The sequence below is a fragment of the Molothrus aeneus genome, chromosome 3 (genome assembly GCF_037042795.1).
Source record: "Molothrus aeneus isolate 106 chromosome 3, BPBGC_Maene_1.0, whole genome shotgun sequence".
NCBI classification, from domain to species: domain Eukaryota; kingdom Metazoa; phylum Chordata; class Aves; order Passeriformes; family Icteridae; genus Molothrus; species Molothrus aeneus.
This window is the reverse complement of record NC_089648.1, coordinates 92,240,156-92,268,024: the sequence shown is the minus strand read 5'-3', so window position 1 is coordinate 92,268,024 and position 27,869 is coordinate 92,240,156. Positions and strand designations below refer to the sequence as shown.

The window sequence follows — 27,869 nt, the reverse complement described above, 5'->3', positions numbered from 1 at the left end:
AACTGATTAAAGAAATTTAAAGGAAACTGAAGCATCCACCTAGACTCCCTACAAGAAAAAAAAAGGCAATAAACACCGACCATTTGGTGCAATGCAGTGTATTCCAAGGGTAAGAACTTTTGTTCTTCAGAATTATTTTTATAATGTCACCTCTGCCAGGGATGATTTAAGAGCTTCTAGATAAGGGAATGAATTTCATCAGAGGCAGAGACATCACCTCAAGTCTCCCTTTAGTTTCTTGATGAATAAAACACCCTCCCCAGCTCCTTCTAACACCTCACTGCTACAGTCAGAAGCAGAACTTGAAAGCAAAAGGAAATTATTAGTGTCTCAGTGTAAAAGCCATCTTTAAGAAATTATGAGAGCAAACACAAGTGCAATGAGTTACAGATGAGCTGACTGAGCTTGAAGGAGCTTTAAAACTACCTTAAACCAGGTGTGTCCAATCTACTCCTCTGAATAGCTGCTACTACCACATAGCAACGCTGTGCCTGCTGCAAGTGAGAACAAATAGTACCTCTCACTTTCAGAAAGTGAAGGCTGATGTAGCATTTCAGGTGCCTTACATGTAGGAATTGCTTCTTACCATTGCCAATGCCTAACTGCCATTCTTACTTGCATGTAGGAATCTGCTCTCTTAAACTAGTTTATACCACTTCCAACAATAGATACAGCAGAGTATCATGTAAAAACATAAATAAAGCTTCAATATAAATTTCCCTCTCTGTTCAGGAGAAATTTCTGATTAGTCTCACACACCAGGCCCTTCCTTTTCCAGTATCTACCAGTTCTCCTTAGTGAATGCCAATGACCAGGCAAAGGAATACAGGAGCTGGGAAATCATTTGCAATTCACTCCTTCTGCCAACAAAAGTAGCTGCTAGAAGAGGATGTCAATCTTTCCCCCTTGTAATTCTTCTTCACAGCTACAGTAAGGAAAAAGAATACTGCTCATTCCCAGTCATGAGTCACCCAAAACAGCACTGTGCTGGGTGGCCACAGTCTGGGCTTGCATAAGTCCCTTGGACAGGAGCAAGGATGAACCTGAATTGTCCTACATAAGTTCTTCCAGTTCATCTCTGGATACTCTACATGTAGTTGATTTTGAATACTGAGGTATTCTTTCCTATTCTACCAGCATCTTTTCACTCAGACATGCTTGATCTGGAAAGATATTTTGTACAAGTCTCCATAATCTCCATAAGATTCATAGTCATCCTACTTCTTATGTACAGACAGTGCAGGAGCAGCACTGTTGGGTTAAATTCTGATAAGGAAGGCCCCAATTCACACAACACATACGTTTCCTAAGAGCCAATGTTCAAGAAATAAACTCAGACTGTCCCATGTTCAGAGAATAGTGGCTAGAACCCTGGAAAAGTGGGGATTCATCTTATTGCACTATTACAAAATTACTTATTCAGCTCAAAAAAAGCAAAGGTGCCACATCCAGATAGAGGGTGCAGCTGTACTACAAATGCTTCAAGGAGAAAACACAAGAGAAAACCTTTCCAATTTCATATGTTAGTGCTGACATATGAAAGAAATGGTTACTAAGAAATGAGATTTCCAGCCATCTGGAGACTGAAGTTCTGGAACAGATTTCCAGAAAAAATGTACTAGGAACAAAACAAAAATCCCCAATCAATTTTCAAGATGGGGCTGGATGTGTTTGCAAAAGAGGGTTATTTGCAATGGTTTCTCACACAGAAATCCACCTCAGCACTCTGCCTGGTGTTTCCAAGCTAGGAATAATTTACAGACATTTCTAGGGAATCAGAGCACACAAAGGCTGTTCTAGCAAACCTTTGGTAACACCACCTTTCTATGAGATCCAATAAAGCAGTATATGCAAACAGTGCAACAAATTTGGGAAAAAATGTATCTGAAATCTTTAGGCATAAAGAAGCAGAAAAAATTAAAGCTTTAAATGCTCATTTAGGGAAAAGAGCTATCTACAGTGCACAGCATATTGAAGGGCAAGGAATGCAATTAGTGCTTGCTGCTGTATTTCAGGAGTGCTTGATCATTTCTTCTTAGCATGTAATTTACATATTAATACTGGAAATGTCATTTGTTTGTTCCTTGCATTATCACTCTTTGATAAGCACATGTCATTATTGCATACAAATAAGGAGCTTCCACCTGTCTGACAGAAAACACAGCCAGACGTTATTTACAAAGGAGCCCTCGTTAGTCTGTTTCATGCCATAATGAATCACATGTCTCATTAGTGGGCACCTTTCCTTCCTCCACAGCAAGCAGGCAGAGAAAGATCCTGACAGGAGAGCTTGCACTGCTCACTGCATGCCAGGAAGCAACACAAGGTATTTTGCTACGAGACCAACACACAGATATACTGGAATCGTGCTCATGTGCCTCCTCAAGGCATCACCTTGTACTTACACTCCTTACAAAGAACAAAATTAAAATCCATCCTCGAAGAAAATCAAGGCTTGGGAGGGAAAAAGAAAGTCCAGGAGAGTGACAGAGCAGAAGTGCTGGGGAAGCCTGAAAGCAGGGCTCAGCTCAGCAGAGCCACAACCTCCTGCTAGTAGAAGGTTTTGAGTCACAGGGGCCACCTGAGTCCTGTGACACAGGCCAGCCTTTGATCACTCTGTCAATAGTGAAGAACAGCATAACTCCATATATCTGATGGAATGGCTATAAGCATAAATAATTTAAAATACTTTGGTCAAACTAAAGGTCCATTCATTCCTGTAGCCAGTGTCTGGCTGTGGCTATCAGCAGATGCTCCTGCCAGGAGCATGGCACACAGAGAGCCCTGCTGACCACAGCTGATATTCCCAGCAAGCAGGTGTTTGAGGCTGCTCTGTGCCAGAGTTTGTTCTCAATGGCCTCGATTCTCCAGATCCATCCAATTTGCATTTCTACTTTTACATCTGACACATCCAGCAGCAATGAGCTCCTGAGCTCTATTACAGGCTGTGTGGAAAAGTATTTCCTCCTGTTTGTTTTGGGCCAGATGTCTAATAGCACCATTACACTGTCCATACTGCACAGGCTGGGAGAGGCAGGGAATGATCACCTCCAGCTGGACTGCACCATATACATCTCAGTAGTCTCTTCCCCAGGCTAAAAGCCATAACTCATTTTATCTTCCCATGTGCAGAAGCCATTTCAAACTTCTGGTTAACCTTGTTGTCCTTCTCTATCTTTTCTACATCATCTTGAAATTAAGGGATCAGAAATGAGCTCTCTATTCAACACTCCATCTATGTAACAGTGACAAAGAGATATTTTATCTTCTATTCCTTTCCTTATAACTTCTAACATCCCATTTGCTTTTCAGTTATCAATAATCATTATAATTATTTTTCCCTGAAAATTATGTATAATCACTTCAAATTCACATAGCTAATAGCTAAATTACAATTTCCTACATATATTTGAGACTGGTTTTCCCAGGTGCATTATTTAAAATATCTGGGCCCTAGACTTCATCTGCCATTTCTATTTTACAGTCAGTTAATAACAAGAAATCCTACTAGTGCTCTTTGCAGTTGATCTGACTTTTGGTTATTCTGAAATATTTTGTATGATCAAGCAGCAGTTATCACCACATCACTTATCCCTTTCTCAGATCATTAATGAATACACTAAACAGAACAGAAGTTGGAGCTGTGCATACTCCTCTCTATTGTGAAATAGAGATCATTTACTCCTACCCTGTGGCTTCTTTCATTTAGCCAATTATTAATCTGTGACACCTTAATATCATTAAGACTCTACAGTTAAAAATATCATGGAAAGTCTTTTTTTTTAATTTTTATTAACTGCATCACCCTTACACACATATTTTTCACAGAACTAGAATAGATTTGTGAAGGATGACTTCGGTCTATGAAATCTGCTTTGACCCTTCTCCTCTATGCTGTATTTCAGCACTCTCTACTCTTTTCTATCATTTGTAACAGCTCCTACCAATTTGTCCAACACAAAAGTCAGAGGTACTGCTCTTGAATTCTCTCTGCAACCCTTTGATAAAAACTGGTGTTACATTTGCCACTCCTGAACCATCCAACAGGAAAATAATTTTAAAAAATAAGGTGGAAGCCACGACTAATTGTTCAACAAACTCAACCCTGAGTTCAACAGGTATGTGCTTGGCTCATACTGCCTGATACCATCAGTTTGATTCTTCCTTTTCCACTGCATTTTCTAAACCTCTCTGGTGTCTTTTTATACTGAGACAGTTCCTCAGACTTGCCTCCTATAAAGGAAGGTTTTATGGTTGGGCATATTCCCCAAAGAATGCCAATGAAAAGAATTTATTTTAAGCTTAGTTCCCTGCTTTGTCTGGGCTCCCTTTAATTTTCTCCTGCTGAATTTGAGATGTCAGTATATTCATTCAAAATCAGTTACTCTAGTTCATACCTCTTCATTTTAGACTTTTATTACTGGTAGAAAAGTATTCATATTCATAGGAGTTTTTAAAGTACATATGAACTTGATTGAGTTTTCTGTCTCATGCTTTATGAGATTTTTATTTTTAATATTGAGCAGTGAAAAAGGGACTGTATTTGCGTACACATGATCAGTTTCACAACCTCATGTTTTATAGCATCCTATGCCTAAGTGTTGGAATATTGCATCCCAGAAGATTTAACCACCCCAAAGATATCAGCCACAAATTAAGAATTCAAGACAGTTAGCTCTTTTCTCCTCTGTAAATTAGTTGCTCCTTCCCCCTCCCCTCAAAAATAAAACCAAAAAGTCACCCCATGTATTTAACTTAGAAGACAAGACTGCATTATTTAGATATAGTCTTAAATGAAGAAGGAAGATTTATGTTTCTGCTCTGGGTTTATCATGGGTCTCTGAACAACCAGTAAATGTTCAATGTCATATTTATACAGCCACATGCTGTGATTTTTCCTACCTGAGAAACTCTATGGCATATGCCCTCTGCTCATCTGCAGTTGTGAAAATATTTTAGCTGCCATTTGTAGAGTGAACCAATACACAGGAATGAAAGCATTCAAGAATCCTTTTAAACCTACACAAAATACCCTGGCTGAATTTTCCACCACCATTGCAGCGCTTACTTACAAAAAAAAGAAACACAGCATTATCTCTCTCCAATGATACTTTTTGTTTCACCAGATAGCAACATTGGATATTGCTTTAATAATGAAGCTGACAAATGATTTCTATTCACAATTCAGTATCCCCAAATATTTTTATATAAAAAGCATCATTTGCAACCATTTACTTTTAAGTACATACTTTCTAGCAGCATAATGTCTAGACCTATCAACTCTAATGGTCATTTTACCCAGGCCTCTTAAAAAATAAGATGATGATCATTTCAGACATATTTCTTTATTGAGAAACTTCCAGCTTTAAACAGGCCTACTTTGATATTTTACTGATATGTTGTTGTTTAGCACAAAGCCTGTTTTGTTGGGGGCTCCTGTCAAGAAGTCCCCATGGGGTTGCTCATCCTCAGCAGCCTGAGGCACAAAACCACCAAGCTGATTAATCCCCTGGGTCACCACTTAGGCATCAACAACTCAAAATTACAGCTCCTACTTCTTACCCTAAGCGCACCCAAGTATCTGACAAATGGCATTGGAGGGAAAAATCATATATATAGACACACAAATATATACATAATATATGGGGAAACCGAAAACCAAAGTTCAGCAAGGAGTGCATGTATTGGCTATAGTTCACCAGGTACAAACTGCCTGCACACCTTTGAAGCAGGAACACTTAGGAAGGTGGGTGTTGTCACTCCAAGGAGCCCTGAAACAAAGGATGGAGTGACACAAAGGTGCTGCAGTCATGCTCTGTTGAAAACAATTAAGCTGAGGGGAACTAAGCCAAAGGAATTATCCAGATGGTAATCAAAAGCTGAACTGTGCTTCATTAATTCAAAAATACATACTACTTTTCATGCCCTGCATAAGCTAATGAGCAAAGCCACTCAAACTCCACCTAAACATGAAACTTTACATTTTCTCCTCCCACAACAAAAATAATATAAATATAGATTAAATAGGGGGAAGGTTAGAGAAGACTCCATTGCAACTTCCAGGATCCATTGATGGGCTCAACTTGTCTTGTCCCCATCGGGATGCCAGTTAGGTAAGAACCTTATTTTATGTTCACCAAATGATTATCCTCAGCGAGCTTTCATTGGTGATTAGAGCTTGTCTGTATATTGCTTCAGATTCATTTTTGCAGTCAGTATACAACTGATGGCAATCTCTGAACCTTACCCTGCCACAGCCTTCTATTACCAGTGTGTTTGATAATAAAGTGTTCTATTCCATAAAGTGTGAGCGTGAGTCCTTCAAGGGTGCTGGCAGCTGCTGGCAGGGGATGACATGCTTGACAAAACTGATAATAAACCCACAAAAAGTGGGGACACTGTCAGTGTGTGACCCTGAATTATTGGTCAAACCACCCTGTGACTCAGTTGCTATTTAGTGGGGTCCACAGAACAGAGCCCTGACAGACTAGTCATGCACAAGGGTCTCATCTTCATCAAACATAAAGAGTTCAAGGAAACATCTCCCTTTTTCCTGACAGTATATCACTCTTACAACCCAACAACTAGCAGTTTGCTTGCAGCTTTGGTTTGAGCTAAAACCCTGAGGAAGATTTTCAAAATTAATACAGAGAAAAGCTATCTTGAAAACAAGTAGAGTCTGGTGACCACTAATAACAAGTGTGTACCTGCGAGCTTCTTAGACAGCTCACAGGAAAACCACAAAACCAATATGAGTGTCAGGGAATTTATAGAGAAAGCATGCACATACTTGGCATCACAGGAACACAAGTTTAAATGCTCACTTCCCTTGAGGTGGGTCAGAGACATACCCCAGGCACTGAGAGGGTAGCTCTGCTACCCAGCAGCTGGTATGTGGGATGGGGAATCCCATTTCCTTAATGAACAACATTGGCTGAGCTAAGCCTTCAGAGAAAGGCCAGAAGTGGGGAGAAGGGCCTCCATTCTTGGTATCTCATCCCTCAGCAGCATGAGCAGACAACAACCAAGCTTGGAAAATTCTGGGAGTTCGCAGAGCTACCAGCACTGGGGGAGAAGCACTGAGATGTCTCACCTAAGTAAATGCTCCTGCAGATGTGGGCACTTTTTGTGACTCACCTCAGCACAAAAATAGCTGTATCTGTCACAATATATGATTCTATCTCACTGCTAACCTAAATGGGGTTACTCACACAATCAAGGACTAATTGCATGAGAAGGGACTGCTTGATGAGGTTCTTAGACTTGTGTGTTTCTGGTCAAGTCCTCAATGGATGCAAATTAGCACAGCTTCAAAGAAATTGGTTCAGTTATTCTGAAGGTGTGGCTTCCACTATTTGTGTGTTTGAGAGGAAAGGCAACGGAGACAAAGCAATTCTGCAGGAGAAAGTTATGTCTCTACTAACATACTAGTAATAGATAAAGCAAGTTGGTACAGTATAATTTATTTGGATTGTCATGTTCTTTTTAAGACTGCTAGGCAAACGAATTAGTCATGGGTTAAATGACAAACCTCTGTAGTGGGATTTGAAACTCACTAAAGGATGCAAAGGTAGAGAATTTAGGCACGTAAATGGTAAGAATTTAAAGGTAGCTATAGAGGGCCAGTACTATTTAGTACATTTTATGTTATTACTAATCAGGAGATGATTGTGTGGGAGTCTTTGGAGGACAAAAAGTTGAGATGCATCAAGTCTGAAAGAGGTTTCAGGAATTAAAAAGGATGTAAGTACATAAGCAGATAGTCATCATCTCTAAGACAAAGTGATACTTCCACAGAAAACCTCAGTTTGCCTGGTCATTGCTAAAGCACAAGTCAGCAATGGAGAATCTCTCCTTTGAGAAAAGGCTAGCAGAATTGGGGTTGTTCAGTGGGGGCAAGAGAAGGCTCCAGAGAAACCTTTCAGAACTTAACGGGCTTATATGAAAGACATTTCAGTAGGGCCTGTAGTGATAGGGGAATGGAGAATGGGTTTAAACTGAAAGAGGGCAGGTTAAAATTAGATGTTAGGAAGAAATTCTTCATGGAGAGGGTGGTGAGGCACTGGAACAGGTGGCCCAGAGAAGATGTGGATGCCCTGTCCTTGGAAGTGTTCAAGGCTAGGTTGGATGGGACTCTGAGAAACCTGGTCTAGTGAAAGGTGTCCCTGCCCATGGCAGGGGAGTTGGAACGAGGTGGTTTTCAAGGCCCCTTCAAACCAAGCCATTCTATGATTCTCTTCCCTTCCTCTCTCTACTTCTCTCTACTATAAAATCTCTGTGGGCTGAACCACAACCATTTTGCACCTGTTCACAGAAACCCTTTGCAGCTGCAAGTGTCATTCTGGGAGAAGCAGCAGTACAGGCAAACCTTAGTTATTTTAGCAAATTTTCTCAGGGCCATTTCACACTTCAGGCACAACAGCTTCAGGAGATGAAGGACTCTTGCACACCAGCATTTCTACAAAAACTTTTGTTCCCCACTGACCTTGAGTCTTGTATATCTGTGGGAGATGTATGGCATATAATAACAGCAGTGCTGGGGGAAGCTCAGTCAGTCACAGCTTACACGCACAGGTAAATGCATTTTATTAACTGAAAGTTTTCATTTTCTCTTGTGGGCTCATGGGAGCCCCTGATGGCTTTTTGTAAGGAGAAAATGGAACTGAATAATCTTTCAAGAAAAAGAAAAGCTAAAGCTTACAATTAATTCAGCTCTATAAATGCCAAACATGGGTTCAAAAGCCAATTTAAAATCTTCAATGTAAGATCAAAAAGTACTACAAAAGGATGTAAGTATTTTTTAAACAGGAATGTTCTCTTCAGGAGTCAAACCACTTCACAAGTTGACAACTTTCTGTATTCATAACCAGCAGCTTCCTTTTGAAGCAACTTTCATATTGAGATCTGATGGAATAACTCAACATTGCAAAACAGGCAAGTACTATAAATTATGCTTATTATTTTGAGTGCTACAAAAATAAAGTCACAGATAAAAATCTCAAGATGCGCGCAGCCTAAAAAACTTACTGGTCCCTGCCTTACAGAGATTCTAGCTGATACATAAGTGGACAAAAATATACAGGAAAGCAATGCAATAAGAAAAATGAAATCCATTAATTAGCAGCTTGTTTTGTGGAGTCCTGTATAAAGAAATAGCAGGTCAAACAAATATTTCTGACAGTTCCCCCTTAAACCAAATTATGGTTCTATTTGGGCATATTTTAAATAAAACACATGCACTGTCAGCCCCTGCCAAATGCAGCCATCATCATCTGAGAACAGCACAAGGTAGAGAAGAAAGTAAAATTCCAAATTTATTCAATGTTGTCTATGAAAAAATTGTTACGTCAAATGGCTGAACTATATGGGTATAAGCACACATTCAGACAGTGATTCTTCTTCATCAGCAGAAGAAAATTCCCAGCATTTTAACATTCCTGTGATATAGCATGCAGTAGGTACATTAATTTTACTAAATTTAAAATTGCAAGCACATAGTAAACACAAAGTTCAAGTTCTCTGTAACATCAGAAAAGAAGTGGTATTTAGGCTTCTCATTAGGCTTCTTCACAGAAGTGAATTTTATACACAAAATTTGTATCATATCCATATATCCATTTCTCCTGCAGGTTTGTACCCACTGCAGAGAACGTTTTAAATGATAGAGCTTCCGAAGCATAATAAATTCTTTGCAGCTAACTCACAAACTACATTCCTAAGTTTGTGTAGAATATGTGCTGAAATCGTGATGTTATTTCTTTGTCATTAGTTAACAACTCTCTGGAGCAAAACACACAGTTATGGTTGATCATGACACCTGTCATACCACTAAGCTCTGATCTGTAGATAATTCAACGGCATGAAGTTATCAAAAGACCCATAGCAGCTATTTAAACATTAAATAAGATTTTTTTGTATTAGTTCATAAAAAATTTAAAGACAAAAGTATAAAGTAATAAAAAAAATTAAAACAACTGTTGTGAATTCTACTTTTGTCTCTAGGACCTCTTTATTTTCACATTGGACTGGCAAATTTATTTTTTTTTAAATAAAAGAGTGCTGGTGTGTCAGAAAAAGAAGTTCATTATCTGGGACTATTTATGTGACTCCTAGAACTTGCCTTATGGGATTAGCTGCCCAAAAATGACACTGGAAATATGGGTCCTGCAAAAGAGAGTATACTTTTATCTAGGTCCAACAGCATGAAATATTTTCTGCTTGGAAGGAAGGATTTGTTCAGTGAGGCTATTGCATCTGATTATGTGACACTGCATGGTACCAGGAATAAACAGACATCAAAGACATCATTGTGAATGGAACAACAGCTAAAAGCTTTAGCAGAGACACTGAAAAAACAGGGAGAAAGGACATGGAAGAAACCTATGCAGCATGTATCTCCAGGTAAGGTGTGCCAGAAAAATGGAATGACTGCAAAAGAAGCTGTTTAAGTCTTACAATCTTTTAACTGTGAGGAAGTGGATATGTTTCACAAGTTTTCTGAAGTTTTCATGAAACTACAGTGTGAAAGAACTTTGTCTTTCATGCAAAAGTGTGACTCCTGGCTGGCTGGCCCCAGGCTGGACAAGCTGTTTTGCTCTTTCCCTGGACCCTTATCCTACAGAAACATCTTAAAAATTAAGTCACTCCCACTCAATTTTGGGTAACTCTTAAAAAAATGTAACTAGGAGCCCTCTTCCTTCTATTCTTCTCCCTGCTCTTTCCTTTAACATCTGCCAAAGCATCTATACCTTGCTGGCTGGGACATTCACCTAGGTGGTGGGAGGCAATTGGATTTCTTTCAGATGGAAAGGGGAATGGAATTGTACGCCATATAGAGTATTCTGCCCACCCAGAATTACATTATATAGATTACCTGTAAGGAAGTCACTGATACTTCCCTGATTTTATCTTATAGATGACTACTACTGCACTTCTAAAGAAAATTTCTGGGACAATCTACTTACTTCAGTGTGTTTGGAAGGAAGAACTTTTCAGGAGGCACAGGTAGGATGGCTTCATCCAGACAAGGATGAAGATGTGTAAGAGACCGTCCGAAGTTTCCTCCATTTGCCTCACGACCATCGCAAGGACAGAGACTGAGACCCTGAAGACCCTGACTGGCGTTCTGGCCTGGTTGAGGTGGATGCTCACCAAGTGATTGTTTGCAGGTGTGCTTGCTGTGTCACCACAGTCTTACTCCTGCTTCACGATCCCCACTCATCACAACAGCCCATGATTTCCTCACCTCTTGGCCAGATATGACCAGCTTTAGAGAAAGACTAATTTTCTGAGGTAACTTTGGTGATCCCCCATGTAAAATCCCTCATCTGCCTCATGACCACCGTCAAGGACAGAAATTGAAGGCCCTGTAGAAACCAGTCCTGAAACAATGGTTCCTGCTCACTGCTGAGACTAGTTTGTCCTGTTTCACAACTAGGCTATGTATACTTGTTCTCATTAGACTTATTCTCCACTGTCCTGTACCTGTTCCCCTCCCAGTGGAGGACTATGAAAGACCCCTGAGTTAACCAGAGACTTTGAGATTCTCCCCAGCGTGACAAGATGGATCTATTGGCTGGACCACAAGGATCTCATCCCTCTGTTGGTAGCTATATTCCCCCCTCCTCTTTCTCTCTCTCTCTTTATCCTTTATCTCCTTTCTAATCCTTCTATCACATTTGCTGTGGGCACTCAATAAAAGGTGCATTTTATTTTGATTAATACTGAAATCTCTTTCTGTGTTGTTTTTGCCTCTGAGATCAGTAAACGAACCATCATGACCCCCGCCTGTACTAGTGGATCGTGACAGGATGTGAGATGGAAGCTTATTCCACATAGCCCCTCAAACTGATTTTAGAACAACTTTCCCCTCCAAGTGCTGACTGTGAATTCCTTATGAGACATGAGTCCTTGAAGGGGCAGAAAGGACAGGCTGTCGATTCCTGTATGGCAGTAGGAACCTTAAAGCTGGACTATACACAGAGACACACGGTTTTCCAGCACCCAAATCTGCTGGTGGACCCAGACCAATGCTCACTTCACTGTGTTGTGTCTCCTGGAGAACCTCTGAGGTTGGCACTGACATACTACGTGTAGAATATACAGAAATCTACATTGCTGCTGGTGCCACATGGGAACTGAAAGGATTTCTGTCACCACTGGGACCAGCAAGTTTAACATTGTTTGTTAGCTCTATGTTTTCTTTCTTAAAAAATATTAGGATACTGACATTTAATGCTGCCTGGTTTGCATACAACTAAGCTATATGGTATGGTAATTTTTGCTTTGTTTTTTTACACATTATTTCTATTGTTGTCATAGTCTTTTGAGATTTGCCATTTATGCCCTAAGCACTAAACAGTGCATTAGGATGCCACTTACCTTAATTTTTTTTTGGACATTTTTCATATACAATGTTCCCTGCATAGTGACAGGCTCAGTACTATTAAAAAACAGCAGGAGGAAAACCCAATTAAACTTGCAATTTTCCACCAAGCAAGGCACATATGCAGTGTGTCCACCAGATGACTGGCTCTGTCCTTGCCTGTACAAGACATATCTACAGGAGGATTTTCCCCTGCGGTCACAGCATGTCTCATTTCCTAAAACTGCTACCTTTCTGCAGAAGATAAATATGAATAAAACATAACCATAATGGCTTTCTTCACCTCAAATATATATACTGAATTTACATGAAGGGCTAACATTTCAAAAGGCTCTCCAGACCTCTGAAAGCCACCTGGGCCTTCAGTTGCAACTTTGTTGTATACACCAGAATTGCTTCCGATGTTGTTTAGGCTATAGTGGTGTGCAACTCCTCCATACATGGGCAATCATTTAATCTTCACATATGCAGGAGGAAGACTGGACAGTTTTATGCTCACAGAACTGGACTCCTCCTTTGACATCCCATCTGCTCTTTAAAATCAATCCCATTAAGGCACTCCTGGTGTGATTCACAGGGAACCCAAACTCTGATTTATAGCAAACCTAGGATGCAATTTGTCTCCCATTATTTCATCTGTCCTCAAGCTCAACAATTTTGGTAACCAAGTCTTCCCTGTTTACTCCATACTCAAAGGAGCATTTTTAGGTATAGATGTAGGTATCCTTCTGCTCAGTGATTCATCAGCATCTCCCATTTCAGGATGGGCTGAGTCATTTGTCTGTCTATTCAACAATTAAGAGCTCTAGATCACTTTCTAACTCAACAATTAACTCCAAAACAATTTACATTAAAAGAGTTGACTCTTATCCCCAGTTGAATCATTGCTCTTCAGTTACTATTTTTATGTCAGGTTTGATGACACTGTGACATAAATCCCAGGGAACTTGGGTAAAGTAACACTCCTCTGAGAGTGTCCTGCTTTTGGCTTTGATAGGGTTCATTTTCTTGGTAGCTTATTCAGTGCTGTGGTATGGGATTTAGTATGAGAATAATATTGATAACACACAGATGTTTTGGTTGTTGCTAAGTAGTTCTTACCCTAGGTCAAGGACTTTTTGCAGAACACATTTTCTGCATTTACAAACAGTCAAAATATTACTGATGGCTATAAGGATGAAGAGACTTTTTTACTATGTAATGAAAGACATGGAAATTTGGGAATCTTCAGGACAATGGATAGTTTCATCTTACTCACCAATGAAAGAAAAGCTGAATGTCTCAGGCTTCTCAGATTTCTTGGCAGAACAGTTCCATCTGGAGCATTATGACTGCAGAGCAAACATTCAGAACTCTATATAAATTCTGTCCAGCAGAACGGACAATGGAAAAATCAGCTGCCTCAGTGGAAAGCTTTAAATGCATCAGAAGCAGCTGTGCCATCTGATTGTAAAGAACACAATCACCCAACCCTTGCCTTCCTTTGGATCTGGAGGACTGCAAACATCAAGCTTTGGGCTGCCAAGCTTTCCCATGGACAGCAGTAGTAACAGTGCTACCAGTTTCTTCTTTACAATGATTTCCAGTCTTGCCAGTGCATCATCATCTGGAAATTCTGATGGTTTTGAGAGCATTTCTGCTGCTTGCAATCCTCCTGCTTTCGAGGCTACATCCTTGCCTAGGAATTTTTCTGCTGTGAACTCTTGAAGCGCCACTGTGCTTACAATCTTTGGAACATTTAATGCAGCAGGAGCAACTTCTGCCTCACAGTCCAGCAGAATTTTATTTGGATAGACTGCCAGTGGACATAACATCACCTCAGCAGCTTCTGCACTTACAAAGCAGAATACTTACAAAGTGAAAAAAGTTATTTATACCAAAGAGCAGCCGAAGAATTGAAACAATTTGAAACAAATAATATTGTAATGAGAAAAAAATTCCTCTTAAGCCACCACAAGTAGAACTTTTAAATATTTAGGACTTTCTAAGTTTATTTTGAAATACCCTATTTTCTCTGATTGCTCAACTACACATTTTTGTGGTAGTTTTTCTCAGTTCATTTTTGTTTCATCTTTAAGTCTTCTGCAGTAATAAACTCTCAGGTTTAAAAAAAAAATCTTATCAAGGCCAGATTGAATGAGGCTTTGAGCAACCTGATCTAGTGGAAGGTGCCCCTGGAACAAGATGATCCTTAAGGTCCCTTTCACCCCAAACCGTTCTGTGATTGTTTCTTTTCCCATGCTCTGTCAGTGAGGAGGGGCACAAGAAGCCAGGAGGCAGCAAGGCCAGGACAGCTGACCTGAACTGTCCACAGGGACATTCCATACCATAAAATGTCATGCCCTGTATCTAAACTGGGCAGAACTGGCCAGGAGGGGGAAGTCTTGGGAATAGAGTGGGCAGCAGTCAGTGGGTGGAGAGCAATTGTGTTGGGCATAACTTATTTCTCTTGGGTTTTATTTATATCTCTTTCTCCTTTTCAATAAAATTTTGTTCTTATTATTGCTATTATTATCATGTTTATTATTAGGAGTATTATTATATTTTACTGTATTTGAAGTCTTAAACTGTTCTTATCTCAACCCATGGGTTTTACCTGTTTTTTTCATTCTCCTCCCCACCACACCAAGACTGCATGGGGGAGTAAGAGAGCACTTGTGTGGTTGATGCCTGGGGTTAAACCAGAACAGAGTCAAGAGTCCAAGAGTCCTAAGTAATAACTTCTATTCCAACAATATTTACACACATATAACTAGAACACAGTTAGATAAAATGCATGAGTAGTGATAAAAATGTCACCTTTCTGCCAAAGTGTGGCTCTTACCATTACCCAACTGTGTCAGGTCCCTTTTCCCCCTGTGTCCCTGGAAGCTTACACTCCTGGATATCCAGTGGTCTGTCTGCAATGGGACAACTGCAGAGTTGTTACTGGCTCAGCAGAAGGGTGCTTTCCATTTTGCCTGGCTGAGAGGTGAATTTTGACAAGAAGGAAAAGCACCTCTATTCCTCCCCAATAAGCACCTATGTTTCTTATCCAACAGCTCATTACCTGAGCTCATGAAATTGCTCTAGGATGCAAATCCCACTCCTACCCCAGCATCAAGAGGGTGGAGAGGTAGACAATTCAGTTTCCACAGGCTGTTTCAATGTATTCCTGTGGGCTGTCTACTGCTAATACCTATCTTACATACCCAAGGGTCCCTGTCAAATTCAGAACAAAATTAAGTACATAGCATGAGCTTAAAAATTATATTTCCAGGACAGGTACATAACACTGGGTCCATTGTAAAACATGATACAGGATTTGGGTGCCCAGCCTGTTCATGAACTGCTGAATATCACTTCCCTGGGTGTCTGGAGACACCTTGTGTGGAGATCACAGATAGGTACTGTGTTTTACAGACAGTAAGTGCAAAATCCATGAGAGAAGCCATAGCAACCAGGCTTTCAATGGATTGACTTTCATACTTAAGACAGAATATTTATTTAAATGCATTATTGTGTGGACAACTTACTGATGCTCGGATTTTTAATCAGGAATTTCCTTCAGCCATTCTAAAATGCAAAAGAATAAGCATACAAATTAAGATGGGTATGTTACCCAAATTATCAACCTAGCTTGGTCACTGGGAACAGTGAGATCATATTAGCTTTACCATAGCCTAGATATTCTGCACCTCAGCAAGAATGGCTCCCACATCATCCCAGATATTCTGCCCAGGAAACTACAGCCCTTCACCTGGGCTATCTGGCACAAGATGGCTTTGTGCCCTGTGCACAGACCCTAAATGTGGGAAGTACAGTCATAAGGAAAGAGAAAACAATGTCATCCCAGACCAAGATGTCAGCCCACCAAAAACTCTCTTACCCAACAGCAGAAAATAAGAGATCCTAAGAAAATGTACACACTGGGGGAAATCTTCCTGGAGGCATGCCTTGGATAAGAAGGACAGAATCAGCCAGCTTGATGTAAATAACAGTCCCTTACCAAGCTCTCCTTGCTTGAACTTTCTCTTGCTCCTGCAAATTTGATATAACATTACTTGTACTAACCTAGGACACAGCAAAGGAATGGCTGAAATTCAGCAGCTACATCAGCATCAGGAAAGGCCCACAGAGGAGCACTCCTCAACCCACAGTCTAAAGGTAAAATATACATCGCCAAGGGACACTTTTCCTATTATACATTCAAAAGATGAAAATTGCATTTCAAAGGCCTGAATGTCCTCCTAGAAGGAAATGTAGAAGGGAACACAGCTCCTTTCACCTTCAGGAAGTGAAGCAGTCATTTATGCCAAAACCTTCCAGCTGGGAAGCTACTGCTGGAATTATATCAAGCATGTGACTAAGGACACAAAAGTAAATAAAGCCCCATTCAATATTTGGGTGACAATGTTTGCTCATGCAAATTATATCCACCATACTCACTTCCAGCTTTTGTAATCATCAAAAAAAGTTGTGGTTCATGGAGTTTACAACTTTAATATTCAGATACCTTGTTTTGAGTCTTTTACTCCCAATTGTTATCTTTTATGAACTAGGGTTGTTTCTATCAGTATGAAATCCAAAACCAAGCTAGCAGAGTCAGTCTTCTATCTCCACACCAGAACATTGCACTTGCATTAAAATAAGGGCTCAGCATGAGAGCCTAAAATTCTGAACAGATCAAAATGATATGTATAATATGGGGTTTCTTTTTGTATTCCTGTTTAGTAGCTTAGTTCATCTACTGAGACTAATGAACAGAAAAATTTATCTAACGTTCACTGAGTTACTGGAGTTTACAAAGCCATCTGGAATCAGTTTTACTTTGTGTGTTCACATTATTAACAAACTATTCAACCACATTTTTCTCTGTGCAGGAGATATGTGCCAGGCTTATGTTTGAATCAAATGTTTGTATTTGTGGTACAAATCCATCAAGTGAGAGACAACCACAGTCTGCAGACTCTTTAAGTTTTCTCATTGAACACGGCATGAAGTACACGCTGCAGCTTTAGCAGAGGTAAAGTATGGCAAATCAACACAGGAATGGCTATAACTGTTTTACATAAAGATATTTCTAGCTTCCAGTTCAAACCCAAGGGAGAAAATGTGTATGCAATTTGTTAATTATGCTCTTCTTTGCTCTGTATTTCTCAGTTTCAGATTACAGGGAAGAGTGTGCTTGCCAGGGAGAATTGTTAGCACTTTTTCAAGACTTAGCCTCAAAACCATCTTCAGAGAGAAGGCAAAATATTGTTTCTTCTTGATAAAATATGAGAAAGGATTTTAATTTTCCTCTGGGTTTCTTGCTTTTGGCTGATTCATTGTTGTCAACAGATAGGTTTATAAGCAATGAAGAACAATGTTAAGTTTATTCAGAACTGAGTTTATTAGTCAAGCTAATCCTGAAGCTTTGGAGGAATTAATGCAGGGATTCAGAAAGGATATTAAAAGACTCTTTTGATGAGCACAAATCAAAATATTTCTGATCTAGGCATTTCTTAGGACAATGAAACAGATAAGGAAAAACTTACCTACATTTATTTTAACACTAAAGCATTCCCAGAAGTGCTTAATATTCTGGCTAACCCAAAAAAGAATTGCCCTGAGAATAAACTAGCGTAATTTTATGTTTGGCAAATTTTTTTACTTATAAGAACTTTAATTAATTATAACAATATTCTAAAATATTTTAAAATACAGAGCAAACTGGTTTTTAATTTTATATCTTTTGCTTTCACATTTTGAAGACACCTCATATTAACTTCAGGAGGAAACATGTCTTCTCAGTCATACTAAATGTCTTACCCTATTTTTTGATGTATTCATAGGTGCAGAAGCAAACAATGAACATGTAACTAAAAAAAATAGTAATATTTCTATTTGTTCCAGAGCTGACATTTGCTTAATAGATAGCATAGGTAGGATCCAACCCCACTTGCTACAAAAACAGTGACTTTAAATTACATATCTGATTCTGGAGAATCTGGATCCATATATATTTTAGAAATTGTCAAATTCAAACTACCTATGGTCCCACCACAATGTTCACAGTTCATGAGCAGATCCATTTTATTTGAAGTTATTTCTTCTCTTTTCTTGCCTTGCTGTAACAAACACTTTGTTCTCTCTCAGTGATTAAAAAGAAATGGGAAAAAAGTAAAGAAACCAAAGTCTGTAGCTCAAGTGATGATCATTTCCAAAACAGCTCATGAGTGTCTTATAAGAGATGCCTCCATTTGCACAAATAATTTCCTGAAGATATTTGTTTGCAATGAACCAAAATGTAACACTTGAATGAAGAATTATGGTCTACTTAAAAAAATAGCATTTATAATCAAATAACTTTCAAAACTGAGTACAAAATCATAAAGTGATTTAATATACAAATCTAAAATTTCCAAATCATCTAAAATTTAACTCCCTTAATAGCCTAAATACTTTTTTTTATTAAATTTAGAAGCTTAAATGTTATTGACTATCAATTAACAAAGATTTTGGTCCTTAAAAAGGCAGTATGAGGTGAAAAGCCCCACTGTAGAGCAACTCATATTTTTTGAACCCAAATACCTTTAAGAACCAAGCTACTTCTAAAACATCTCCTTTGAAAATGTCAAAAAAGTGAACTCAGCCCAACCCAGTAAACAAATGGTCTGAAGAAATTAGGTGTCAGTTTTCCTCCTCTATAGAATTAAACAGAAAGTACATTTTGTTTTGAAGTGCTTTTCTTCTCTGTGAAGGACACAGCTATACTCTGTTTTATATAACAATATGAGGAAAGAAACAAAATTATTTCTGCATGTATTCTCCTGAATAAATGTTGGGCCAGATTTGTAGACACACATTAAATACCAAGTCAACGTATTGAGTCTTTGATTTCAATAAGAATGTGTTACCTCTAGTGCAGTACTTAAAGCAGCATCTGGGATATAGGAAAACCTTATTTAAATTCATGCTAATATATTGTTAGAAGGGATGGAAGGAATAATAGGGGATATTTATACTATTTAGGAAGAAAACAGAGGTGCAGTTGAATCTTGAGCTCTATTCTCACTTAAAGTAATCTAAGAAGTGTATTCAATTGTAATTATTAGTCTTGAACTGGAAAAATCCTGATTTTCAAAGAAAAACTTACTCCAGGTCAAAGGATGTGATGTCTGTTTCCTAGCTGAGATTCTTCTAGAGGAAAGCATAGTCTCCAGACCCTAGCAAAGGTTTCAGGAGGGTGCCTTTTCAAGCCAGCAGACCTACCTGTAATACTATCTGAATGGGTAGGAGGAAGTAAAGGACAGAGAGCAAAAGAGAGATACTTCCACAGATTCCTTTGACAGGAATTTTCTAACTTTATCACCTAAAAGTCAGCTCCCTAAATGTCAGCTAGCCCCCTGGGCTCCTTTATAGTTGAAGGAGAGAAAAAGGCACCTCCAGAAGGCAGTTCATCTCAACCAAGATATCTAAGACAGGTTCGATGAATCACTTGCTCATTTCTTTCTTATCCTATGGCTATGAAGAAAATATGACAGGTAACTTTTCGATGTCTGACTTTGTCAAGATGAATTCTGACTTAATGTCATTTTTCACTCCACTCTGAAATGTCACTTGTGGATTTTCTTTGCCTTTGTGGTCTTTGTGACCTGGTTCCCTTTCTTGCCAAGTTTTGTGATGCCTGACCTGACCTCACTCAGTGACATGAGCCAGAGCCCACTGGAAGATCCTCTTTGCTGTGAACGATCTTTGGATCAGACCTTAAGGGAAAATCAATAGGAGGGCAAAGGCACTCATCAAGATTATGACAGAGCAGCAAAACGGTTTAGTCCAGTCATTGCAGGAAAAGTTCTCCCTTGAATCTTTAAGACAGGGCTAATGTATTGCTTATCCCATTTCAGTCCAGAAGGTCTAGCAGTTTTTGACTTCATACCTTGTGCTGTCATGCATAACCTGATAAACAGCATCAAAATTGCTCCATATGGTTGTCATTCACTTCTGGCCAGTAGAAAGGCCAAAGAAATGTGCAAGACTCTCTCAGAAACCTATATTGCAAGAGTTTTTCTGCAATAGTCTGATGAAAAATGGACTTTCAACCTCAGTTCTAGAATTCCTTGTGTTCTGGAATTCATCAGAAGTTAATAGATTTGAGTAATACATAAAAATGTCGTTGTTAAAACATGTTCATTGAGGTGAAATCACATTACTAATTTAGTGATTTTTGCCCTCTCCTGACAAGAGGACCAGTTCAACACAATCAACTATTTCCAGTATCATACAGCAGCACACAAGAAAGCAGTCATTGTGAGGCTGCATCCAGTGAGAGTGTATGATAACTCAAATTTTCCATTGTAAGAGCAATGGCAAGTATTTTTTACTGAAATCAGAAATAGTCTGTGTTGGGCTTCAAAATACCTTGTATCATTCAAAATTATGGGGAAGAGAAGCCAGAGGCTAAAATGATATTGAAAACACATCATTAGCAGACAGAAGTTGTCAATCATGGCACTGTCCTGATTATGGCAAAAAAAAAAAAAAAAAGAAAAAAGAAAGAAAGAAAGATCGTGACTTGAGAGCATCCATTTTCTTTTCACATATGATAAAAAGTTGTCATACAGATAACTTTTTGATTTTCATATAATAACAGAATTCTCACTGGAAGACAGTTTTTATCAGAATACAAACCTGAAATATGAAAACATCTTCGTAAATGGGTAACAACGGGTAAACAATTAAATACTAAAATGCCATGGAACTCTACCTGAGAGCTTCCAATTCTGTGGATTCAAAAGGATAAGAATAAGAATAAAAAGCAGCATTGCACTTGAATTTTCAAAAATCTACCATATTAACAATAACAGCAATTTTGTGAAGAAAACCTATTCACAATTTAAAATAATTTCGAAGCAGATTGAAGGAAAACAATTCACACTTTTAGTTCAGGTATGTTTACCAATGCAAATGGCTCCTATGAATCCATGTGAGTTAAACACAGAAATGTGAATTTCAGTACCCCAAACTTTGATGTTCTTTATACAATTGAATCAAAACTGAGGGATCTCTATCATTTTCTCACTAGAATTAATGGGGTAAAAATGAAGTAAAAGGTACCATTACTATAATTTCATTATAATGAAGGAGGATTTTAATGCCAAACAAAAATATTAACAAAAGGAAAGAAAGAACTATACTACTTCTAAAGTTGTCTTTCTCACAAATTTGGAGTAAATGGATGATTTAAACCTCAAGTTGTACTTCATTTTTCCTACTAGTTTTCTTTAAATGAACACATAGGTCTTAAATGGTGCACCCAGTCCTACAGTGCAGAGAAGCTCCTATGCCACACGTGATCAAACACTGTCCTGGAAAGATATATGATGGAATGTCCACTTGACCTTCCCAGGAACATCATCATTAAAAAAGAATGCTGAAGAAAATCAATTGAGTTTTGCTTTTTATCTCCTAAAATGTTGAAATCTTCCTTGGAAGCAATCAGTGTGAACTACAATCATGTGAACTACAGTGAAAGATGAAAATATTCATACCTGTAATCCATCTCCTGGCTTAAAGACCAAGGCCTTCAGGAGCACAACAAATCCACATCATCTTTCTAAATGTCAGTTTTGTGCTTTGACCTCTGGCTTAGCCATCAGATAAAAGTCATGTATAACCACATACCTCCCCAGCAACTACATTAAAACAAATGCTGAAAAAGAATAATTTTGTTGAGGGAAAGTCATAATGAACTTAGACAAACATAAAGCTCTCTTCCACATCTACCTTTCTCCACTAAATCAGAGCTTAGGCAATACCTTGCGACTCACTGTAGTACACATTTATTGCTTATTGTTGCTTTTTGTTAATTTTACTTTCTTTGATCACATAAAGCTCTTTCTGGTCAGAGGTATGTACATTTATAATTCACTTTTAGATCTAAGGACAAAAAGCACTAGCTAAAAATCCTACCATCATTACCACTGGAAAGGATTCAGCAAATGTGAATATTTTTGTTTGAGAGATACTTTAAGTATACACTGGGGGTGCAGAACATAGCTTTATATACTAATGCAAAGCTGTTACTGAAAATTTAAACACAGACCTAATGAAATCATTAGCACTGAGAAATTACACACCCATATTTTGTAAATAATCCATATATTTTCTATCTTAGCAGTTCTTAAATTGGACAAATCTTAGAGGCATCAATCTCCAGAAATAAAGCTGTCTGGTCTTCGTACTGGTATCACAGGCAGTAATTATTTATGTATGCAAAAGTCATTTCTCTAGCCAAGAGAAGGCAGTTTCGTGTCTCCAGGTCAAAGCCCTGGACTGGAAAGTGATGGGAAGACCCTAGAGCCTTGGTGTCATGAGAGCACCTAAAAAACTTCCCGCAGGGCTCACCAGCTCCACCCTCCTGGGGTTTTGACTACAGCTGCCAACACCAGTCTGGGCCCACAGCAGCCTGTCCTCCTCACTGGAGTTTAGCAGGGGATAAACTGAACAGCCCCTTGTCCATATTGCTTCACTAGCAAGGCTGCAAAGCTGCCTCGTGATGTGGTTGTTTCGCCCCTCCTCTGTTTCTATCAGCACATGATATCATATTTAATATAATGCTAAATTTGGAGTGATTTTCATACAGCACAGATTTAAAAAGTATGAGCAGTGAATTTCAAGCGCTTCCGCACAGATAGCAAAGCAGTGTGGGAAACTATTCCATTTTCCCACACTCAGAGTATAAATGCCAAATAAACTGGAGATCTTCCTCTGAGGAGAGGAAAAATGCAAAAAGAAAGTTAGAAAACAATGTCCTGAAGAAGCCCAGAAATCCCCATTTATCACCTGTTTATGCAATCATCCTTATTGCAAGGCAGTAGGTTGATTCACTGGAATATGTCACACCAAACCACTCTATTTTGCAATCTCTTACTGCCATCTTATGCCATTTTTTGTCACTGCAGAATCCATGGCATACTAAAAATTGTAAAAAAAATGCTTTTTTACATAAAGCATTGCCTTTCACAAGTGTTTGTGGTCTTATCAGCACATTATCATCTGGCCCTCATCTCTGCACCCCCAGTTCTGCAAGAAAATATTGAACACTAAACTGTCTTTGAAGTTGATGAGAACTGAGAATCCCTAACACCTTTCAGGATGGTGTTAGAAAGGTTAATAAAAAGCTCTCTCCTTCAAAACTATTTCTTCAGTAGCTCATTGCTTTTCAGATATATGGCTTATTTGCACTGATTGACTCCACAGTTCCCAGTACTGCTCAGGGATTACAAAATAAATGAAGAGTTGTAGTTTTCCTTTTTCCTTCTGTTAAAAAAAAAAATAGATGCCTTCCTTATAAATGGTGAAACCAGATTCATGGTATACATCATTTGCACAAAAATAATTTACTAAAGTTGCTGATTTAAACAGCACGAAATGACAGAACACCAAAATGAGTAAAGCACAAGGAAAAATAATGGTTTATAATGAGCAATCATATTTTATGACACATGAACTCCATTTTTGTAGCATTGACTTCAACTGTTCCTACTTATTGCAATCCCATAGCACAGTTTTGCAAGACAACATTTGTATTTATTTTTCAGTACGTGCTATTCCTTTTTAACACACTTCAGTGATCACTTCCAAGGACAATACTGTCAAATGGGAGCTGCAAAATATCTCAATATTTGGCTTTCCCTAAAAATGTAGCAATTACCGTATCTCAGTAATATATCCACAGGAGAGTTATTTAATGTAGTAGGATCCTATTTAAAAGTAAAATTACCTTCTTCTGTACTCAGTTTCCTGAGAGACAACTATAACCCAAAAAAAGGACAAACTGATGTGACATTTTCCATTCTGGATTACACATCCAGCTCTGCTATCCCTAGCATAGAGCATAGGAAGGACACTGACCTGTTGGAGGAAGTCCAGACGAGGACCATAGGGATAATCAGAGGGACAGAACACATCTCCCATGAAAACAGGCTGAGAAAATTGGCATTGCTCAGCCTGGAAAAGACAAGGCTCCAGGAAGACCTTACAGCAGCATTCCAGTATCTAAAAAGGGGGCCTATTGGAAAGCTGAAGAGGAACTTTTGACAAGGGTCTGTAAAGATAAGGACAAGCGATAATGCCTTTAAGCTGAGATGAGGTTTGGATCAGATATTACAAAGATATTTTTTACTGTGAGGATGGTGAGGCACTGGAACAGAGAAGTTGAGAATATTCCATCTCTGGAAGTGCTCAAGGCCAGGTTGGATGGGGCCCTGAGCAAGCTGGCCTAGTGAAAGGTGTCCTTACCCATGGCAGGGGGTTGGACTACACAGTCTCTAAGATCCCTTCAAACCCAGGCCATTCTATGATTCTAGAGGGGCCCTATTATGACCCTCTGTTTTGGGACTCACTACAGTGTGGTGAAATATGAAATTATAGGTTGCAGCATTCTACTTACTTGAAAGGAGAAAGAGTGAAAAATCTAACTTTAAAAATTCTCATAACATGCCAGATTTGTATATACAGAACCATATGGCTGATCTTGCAATTATCTGTTTTCCTTAGTATTTATATACCTCTCTGTGGTGTGTCTTTTTGAAGTTCTAATTCATCATTTCAGGTGCAAAATAGAGTCCCTCCTGTAAAATAGGGATGTTACAGTCACACATACTGAAGGTCATTCAAAATATTGGAGCTTTTATTTTTTCTCCACAGATCTAAACCTAGTTAAATAAAGATCTTATTAATACAAAAAGAGGAAGAGTAAATACAGAGAAAAATGGCATGGATTAACTTTTCTGAGGGAACAGGGTTAGAGTTTCCAGGGAAACATTTTCTGAGGAAGGACATAAAGAAGAGGGTGCTAACACAGTGAATTTAGCCCTTGAGGGAACTCCAGAAAGGTGGGTAAAATCTGTAAAAGGTAGAGATGAAGATGAAAAACACATCAGTTGGATTGAGTAGAGTGAGCAGGGAAACTGGGGGAAGCAAAACCCAGAGGACATAGACAAAGTACAGGGTCTTCAAAATAGAGAATAAGAACTCTCATCATGGAAAATCTGAGGGGTAATTAACGAAAGCTTGCCAAAAACAGAGTAAGAACTTTTGAGGCTTTTTCCAGTAACTTCTAATGTGTGAAGGAAAAAAGTATTGGCACGAAAGTTAGGAAGACATTTCTAACACCATTCCATTTACTCTTTTAAGGCTGTCACTGTCTCTTTCTAACTTTCATCTCCCTGAGTACATAAAAGCAAATGCAACCTTTTGCTGTCAGCTGCCCTGGTCTGAGCCTCCCACCTCTGCTTCCACTTTGCATCCAAACTCCTGCACACCATATTTCAGCTAATTTCTGAATTGTCACACCTCCCAAGCTATTCTCACATCTTTTTCTTTCATCATCTACAGCTTGATCTTTGGATGTGTGTATTTGAAAGAAGTATCTGTCACATGCAACTTTGCAGGTTTTTTGTTTATTAATTATTTCAGATCAATAGACATAATTAACAGTAATCTTTAAGTCATTACAAAGATTCATAACAAAACCAAAGTTACATTTTTTGGAAACATTTAAAAGATGTGATGCCATGTACTTATTTTATTTTCTTTCAGAAAATGTTATCACCCAATGACTGGCCTAGATTTAAAGTGATCAGCTCTTTACCAATTCCTCCACCTACTGTGCAATACCAAGATTTCATCTGAATTGATAGCTTGAAAAAGAAAGACTACAGAAAGGAACTTTTCAGCCTGTGTGCAGTCAAAATATACATTTCCTCAATTCAGGGGATTCAAATTCTGGCATCAAATCTAATAAAAAGTGCCTGGGTAATTTACTGAAAGCCAACATTTGTTGCATCTCATATTCAATTAATCTTGAGCTTCAAGACATGAAACTGTAACTTTCCCTGCAGAAAAAGAAGCTGTTTTTTGTCTGTGACATGGTGATGTGACAGTGGGATAGGTTCAGTATAGATGAATAAATAAATAATATATAAGGAAAGAAAGAATGATTTTTAAATCTTTTTAAGAAAATATGTCCTAATTCAAGCTTGAATAAACAAATTTAAGCTTTTTTTTAAAGTTACCTATTTTCTATTTTGTCATTTGCATTACATTAAAAGACTTGGGAATGAGCAGACAAATTCCATGAACAGGATTGATAAAAGATGACCTGGGGAAAAAACAGACACTTCAGAGTTTAAGGCTTGTTGGCAAATCAGACTATACCTATCAACAAAGAACAGGGTCTAGGAACTGAGTCCCAGAAAGAAATCCATTTGGGATAAAAACTCCTTTCCTCTGCATTTGAAGCTGGGATCATGGTCTCTACAACAAGTTGTGAGAAAGGGAAGTCACACAAATGGTGCAGAAGGAATTTTGCTGGATATTAAGGATCTCTGCTTGTAGAAAGAGGGGGACTATGGACTACAGTGTCTCTTTCTTGATGCTGATTATAATTAAGTGCTGAATCAGTGCATTCCTTGAACCAACAAGACATATGCAAACATGAGATGGTGAGGACAGATAAGGATATGCAAAAAATCTGTAATATCAGAGGTTTTTTTTAGAAGTGAGTAGCCTAAAGTCTGCCAAGGACTGCTTGGAAAAGAATAGATTTGTTAATTTCCAGCCTCTTCTAGTCTGCATTTTCTGTTTTTACAGGTAGCATATAATTTCATCCTTTTTTATCAATCAGAATAATTAAAAAATCTGCCCAAGAACATCAAGAGGCACTCCATAATATGCAATCTTTCCATCAAGGCAGCAGAGTCTTCAAATAGTTTGGTAAACTCACTTCTAAACTTTCAAAAGCTGCATGGCCTTTTACAGAGAGCAGGACACAAGAATTAGTTTTGCTTTTAAAATCCAACATTGCATAATTCTCCTCAATTGTATGACTGCCTCCACAAAGCGTCTCTAAAGTGTTCCTGCTGAACATATAATTGCTGTAACTGTCAGGTTCTTGGTGGTGAAATTATCAAGATTTATTGCCTTCCTGAAAAGTATTTGTGAAAAATTAAAACCTAGATGTTTAGCAGCACTTTTATATAAGAAGCATACATGTCTGTTCATTCCCAGTTATTGTGAGCTTCTAAGAAAATATAAAATTAGAGATCAGAGAAAATGTGTGTTGTTTCCTTTAGAACTTACAAAAGCTCAGGTATTTTAAATAAATTGTATTAAAATTATTAGGCATGGAAATTTTAATGAAGAGTTTAATATAAGCCAGTATCTTAAAATTACATTGTAATTATTACATTCTGTAGGACTATCTTCAAGTTATGACTTCATTTATAATTTATTTTTAAAATATTACACATACATTTTTTGGCAAAGATTTATTGCTTACAGAGAATAATTTCTTGCTAATGCAATGCTGAAGACCACTCCAAGGAGTCACTTAGCCTTTCTGTATTGTTCATACCCTTGAACAGAGACTGTGACTTTTTACAATTTTAGCTGCTGCTGAGCACAGAATATGAGACATTTCAGTGATGTCTACCAGAGAGAACAGATTTAAATC

At 38.4% G+C, this 27,869-nt stretch overlaps 1 pseudogene; it reads left to right on the top strand.

Moving 5' to 3' along the window:
• The first annotated feature begins 10,313 nt into the window (after positions 1–10,313).
• Positions 10,314–14,363, top strand: LOC136554300 (nucleoporin NUP42-like; annotated as a pseudogene).
• The last annotated feature ends 13,506 nt before the right edge of the window (positions 14,364–27,869 follow it).